The following is a 5,545-nucleotide window of genomic DNA, read 5'->3' as shown; positions in this document are numbered from 1 at the left end:
CACAGCTTGGCAAAGAAAATAATAAATTTTGTCAAGTTTTCACTTATAAAATTGAAGAAAAGGAGTGGCATTAATTACACTGGCAAAAGCCACATTAAAAATATATATGTACATATGTAGTTAATAACTCTGTCACTATTGTTAATTGGGGTCCTCATAAAAATTGTTCTAAAGGTATAAATGCAACTATTTATAATTATGCAAACCATGCTATTTGGAACTATATAGAATCTTTTTACTGGGTTAACACTCCATCTTTTGTTCCCCTGAACAGTGAGACTTGTAAAAATTGCTTGCAGCTACACAACCAGAGGTCAGCTGTAGCCACACTGTTTACTCAATTGTGTTCCAGAAAGAACATGGAAAGTTAAAGTTTTAATTCCTAGAAGTTATTTTTGGTTAATCCTGTCTAAGATGGCAATATAAATAAATGGAATAAATGTAAGTTTTAAGCTAAGGGGGCAAAAAGGCACCTTAAACCTATCTGGCAGAAACCGTGCTGCTTGAGCAGAGTGGCTGATAGAGTGTTCTGCCCTGGCTTAAGCCAGTCAAAAGCCTGAGGCCAAATGTTAAGTTTTAATTGAAAGTTAAAATTTAAAAAAAATTTGACCCTAATAAAATGATAAAAAAAAGAAAGGGAAACATATCAAAGAGTCCAAGAAGCAAGAAAATGTTTTGAAACTGATGGTGGTAGCAATTGTACAATTATGCTGGATCGAATCGAATTATGGATTGTTGTAATATCTGTAAGAGCTTCCAATAAAATGATTTTTTAAATTTATTTTTTAATTTTTTTATTTTTTCCAATAAAATGATTTTTTAAAGGCAAAAAAATGTTTAAAAAATAAAATATATGTTTTAATTTGTTTAAAAATTGAGTTTAAAATGTGGCTTTACTAGGGCTAAACTTTTAAAAACTATTGCTATTAATACAGTAACCGATAAAAATAATTGAAAAGTAAAAGAATAGAACATTTGTAAGCCTACTTGCTTTCAGCCATCAAGTCTAGTTTTTTTCAATGGTTATAGGCCACACCTGCAAAGAAGGCACTGAAAAGGTAAGCCCCACCAGTGCTTTGAGTGCTCTGGACATTTGCAGACACTGGCAAAGATTGCTGTTGCCAGAAGAAAAAGGAACCCTTCTGACTTTTCTAAACTTTAAACTAGTGGTTTGTGCCTAAAGCTGAAATAATTTAAAGCCACGAAGAAACACTCCTCTCCAGGACTAAACGTTAAAAGGAGTCTGTAAGCAGCCTGACGTGCTTGCTAGGTGACCACCTGGATCCACTTGTTGTGTGGAAGTGGAAAGAAATGCCGCAAAAGAAAACCAGTTCAGTTTGGTCACTAACACCTGAGAACCTGGTTCACGGGAACTAAAGAAGACAACGAGAATGGATTGGGTGAAGCTCCTGGCGTAGCCCAAGGGGGCTAAAATTGTTTTTAAAAGTGTGTGACTGGGCCCATGATCAAAGGCAAGGGGACCAATGGGCACCCTTGTGGGACCAAGGAGGCAGCCCACATTGAGCTAACCAAAACCCGACCAGATGAAAAGAAGATTTTTGAGCCTGTAAAATGTTGCATGTTGCTGCTGACTTAATGGACAGCCCGTCCTGATTTGAGTTTGCTTATGGATGCAGACGCCCAAGGTGCCCATCAGAATGAAGATTCTTCACATCAAAGAATAGGCTTGTCTCCTCAAAGCACTATAAGTAGGCAGTAAAAAAAATTAGATGTCCAAAACTGGTCTTAAAGGCATAAGGTGCACACTTTCATAGAAAATTTTTTTTTCATAGATAAAAATAGTAAATATTTTTGTTTTGCTCAGCTATAAATATCATGTTTAAATGAGGCTAGTACATTTCAAACTGTATACATTTTTGTTTTATCTTGTTAGAACTATTGTCCTTATTGTGAAACTTGGATGTGGCTAAAAAGTTGTGAAAAGGTGTTATGTTCATCTGACACCAACCCCTTGGCAGTTCCAAGAATACCTGCAAGCAGAGATTCATCATCGTAATTTGCTGAAGTCCCTGAAAACCTTACAGATTGTCCAGCGCCAACTCCACAAATTCTTGAGGAAGGCAATACCCCAGCCACCAGCAAGCAGCCTACCTGTGTGCCCATTCCAACCCGGTGCCTGTGTCCTTGGAAAGCGGTTCACGTCCATTAGACATACACCTCATTAATAAAGACCCTTTACCACCATGCTCACAACTCTGACCACGGTCAAGGTGAATGGACTTGTTGCCTGAGCTCACCACTCACATTCCAAGTCTGCCCTGCCCGACGCAGAATGAAAGGTTCCTTCTTCCGCAAAAGACCCCTTAAACTATCTCCGGTTTCTTAATATTGTTATCTCAGGTTGCAAATTGTAATCAAACTATTAAACCGTGTTACAATTGGTCACAAGTGTATTTTTTTTTGCTTCTTTTTTTTTTCAATCGTTTTATTAGGGGCTCATACAACTCTTATCACAATCCATACACACATCAACTGTGTAAAGTGCATTTGTACATTCATTGCCCTCATCATTCTCAAAACATTTCCTCTCCACTTAAACCCCCAGCATGAGGTCCTCATTTTTCCCCTCCCTCACCGCTCCCCCCTCCTTCATGGGCCCTTGATAGTTTATAAATTGTTTATTTCACAAGTGTATTTTAAGGTTTTCCCGGAAATGTGGTTTTCTTGCTCTTTTGGCCTTGTCGCCTACTTGTCTATTTGTCTAACAACCAGGTGCTGCAGCCACAGTATCTGTGCACTCATCACCCAGGCTTGAGTCCTGGCTTGAAAGGCCTCTCTAGTACAATTAATGTAAATATTACCAGGCTTGAGTCCTGGCTTGAAAGGCCTCTCTAGTATAATTAATGTAAATATTCCCAGATTAAAAGCCACGCTTTAAAAATTGGCAGAACAAATTGTCCTTAGCTGAAGTAGCTTTGCAAAACAAAGTTTGAATTTGTTATTCCTTAAACAAACTAAACTATTGCATGAGAGAAACTCTTGCTTTAGTCCAAAAATGTCTAATTTGTCTCCTGGGGTCACTACCTTAATTACAATGGTCTTGCTGGTCCCCTATTATTAATACTGAAACTTTTCATTGGACCATGCATTTTTAATGCATTAGTAGAGTTCATCCAAAACCCTATAGGGGCTGTTAAGCTTATAATACTAAACACTCAATAGACAATCCGAAATCCACAAAAAGTTGCCGATGAATCAGTGATTTAATTCCCACACAAATACAGCAGGGAATGAGACAGACTCACACTAGCCACTGGAAGGCCATCTTGTGGACTGCTGAATGACCTGCCTCCTTCCCCCTCCCATCTCAGAAAGTCCCAGGAGTGATTGATTTTAGAATGGACTCTCATGTTCTTGAGATCAGAACGTTGTAACGAATAACATTGTTCCTTTTGATGTTGTTACCAGGATATTACTATTTTTATTTTATTAACCAGGCTGTTATCATCAATGCTGTTCCCTGTAATGCCCACTAACTCGAACGAATAGGAACAGTAATTTTGCTTTCTGATTCTGTCCACGCTTAAGTCTGAGGCAAATGATAAGTGAGAGTTTTGCCTTTAAAGATGGACTGAAATGAACACGCCGGACTGCAATCAAAGAATCACTTTTAGACTCTAGCATTCTGGTTATGACCGAACAAAGACTCTTCTAAATTATCAAGACATTCTAACAGTTACGGGTTCAAATAAACGACAGCCGCTATCATGTGGTATAACTAAGGCATAACACAACCGCACAAACTGCTTCAAAATGTCAATGAAAGCAAGCAAATTTTATACTATAAACTAGTACCTGGCTCCAGGTAAATGTCAACACGTGTCAGTTACTAAGTGGTTTTCATTCAGAGACGAAGAAGGCTCGGTTCACAGGGAACAGGCGGACATCCCGGGATCGTTTATCCCCGACGTCTCAGGATTCACTGGTATCGAAAGGCAGTGTCATCCCTGGATGAATTTGCCCCAAAGTGACTCCGTGTAAAAGGAATTTTACCCCCAAGGCGGGCTTGTTCCATTTCACTTCCCAGGAAGCAAGACCCCCCAATCACGCTGCAACTCCAACATCGGATGCGCAGGGGGCTGATGCTCGCTGCCTCCAGCGAAAGCCTCTGATTGCACAAAATGCCCTCGTCCGAAATCCAGGAAAAAGAAACAGGATGGGCAGACGGACCGGGACCACAGCCCTCCAAAGCATGGCCTCTAAGCTCGCAGCCACTCTGCCTGGAGCGCCCAGACCGTGCAGAGCGTTGAGGCAGCAGGGTCCTGGACCGCCCGCCTCCCCTTCAGGAGGGTCTCCCTTAATAAAAGCTTTCGCGCCATTTTGCCCCGCTGGCCTTTTTGCCCAACTCCTCACCTGCAGCTCACCTGCACCGCGGCGGGAGGACGCTGCCCGGGCGGCCCGCTCTCCTCCGGCCACCGTTCCAACCCAGGGGTGGCCCCCCCTAGAATCTGGAGGATTCAAGGCTGGGTCCCACCGAGCCGCCCTGCCCCCACGCCGGCCCCGCCCTTGACCCCCCAACCTTTCGGGATTCTCCCACCTCCCAGATCTCTCTCCGCTCAAACGTCCCCAGGCCCGGGCGCACCTGCGCGCTGACCCCAGGGAGGCCGCGACCTTTCATGAATTCATCCAGCGGAGCGCCGCCCCCCCGCAGAGTCCACCTGGGGTCAGAGCGTCTCCCGCGGAAATGACCCCCGGCGCGGACGCGGGCAGGCGTGGCAGCTCCAGGCCCATCCCGGGCGGGCGGCGTCCCAGGCGCTTCCGGTGGCGGATTTTGGGAAGACGGTGCCAGTGGGCCGCCGGAAGTGGCATTTCTCTGGGCTTTTCCCGCGCGTGGCGCCGAGTGCGTTTACACCCTGATTGTGTTTGCACCGACGCGGAAATCTGGACATTGCTGTGTGCACCGCTCGGGCTTAGAGACCCCGCAGGCGCCCACCGTCCCCTCCGCTTAGTGGGCTCACCGTGGGAACCGGCCTCCGTCCCAGTTTCCCGCCGGTGCCCAGACTCCCACAGGCCGCAGGTGACTTGCCAGCCCTGCGCACAGGTCAAGCCGCATCCCGCTTCTTGCTCCAGGGTCCAGACGTTGAGAGCACACCCCCTTTTCAGGGCCCAGAACTTTGGCAGTTCCTCTGCGTCTCAGGCTAATCATTCTGTCCCAGTTATTTCTTATCCTGAGTAGTAACCTTAGGATTTCCTGATGAATCTCAGTATCTTCAATAATATCGGATTTCTGTGTAACCCTCCCTAGGAACGTCTCAAACAGAGAAAAGAAATCCAGAGTGCCATGGCAGGGGTGGTAAGTATCCACGTTGGGGACAATATTGCGTAGGGAAGGCATGTGTGACTTTCAACTCCTTCCCTCGGCTCAAAATTGCTTGGGATTCAATGAGGAAAGAGAAAGAGGAAGAATGGTGAAGGGGCAGATAAATACACTGGCTGCCACACTGGACCCAACTGATTCAAAGGCATCAAACACGCCTTCGCATACATCCACTCTCTGAGAAGTGTGTGTTGGCTTATCCCAGGG

General features: G+C 44.7%; 1 protein-coding gene across 1 annotated transcript in view; it reads right to left on the bottom strand.

Annotated features, from left to right (window-relative positions):
• The window catches only part of LOC101664360 (zinc finger protein 343-like), a 108,695-nt gene extending 104,022 nt beyond the window's left edge, over window positions 1-4,673 (bottom strand). The window contains exon 1 of the mRNA XM_045292458.1: window positions 4,604-4,673. The gene's annotated coding sequence lies outside the window, so the exon portion shown is untranslated. The remainder of the gene's footprint in view (window positions 1-4,603) is intronic.
• Between the last annotated feature and the right edge of the window lie 872 nt (window positions 4,674-5,545).

This window comes from Echinops telfairi, unplaced genomic scaffold (assembly GCF_000313985.2).
Source record: "Echinops telfairi isolate 266 unplaced genomic scaffold, ASM31398v2 ScPeMD7_655;HRSCAF=1070, whole genome shotgun sequence".
NCBI classification, from domain to species: domain Eukaryota; kingdom Metazoa; phylum Chordata; class Mammalia; order Afrosoricida; family Tenrecidae; genus Echinops; species Echinops telfairi.
Note: the sequence above shows the minus strand (reverse complement) of the source record. Positions and strands in the feature narration are given on the sequence as shown.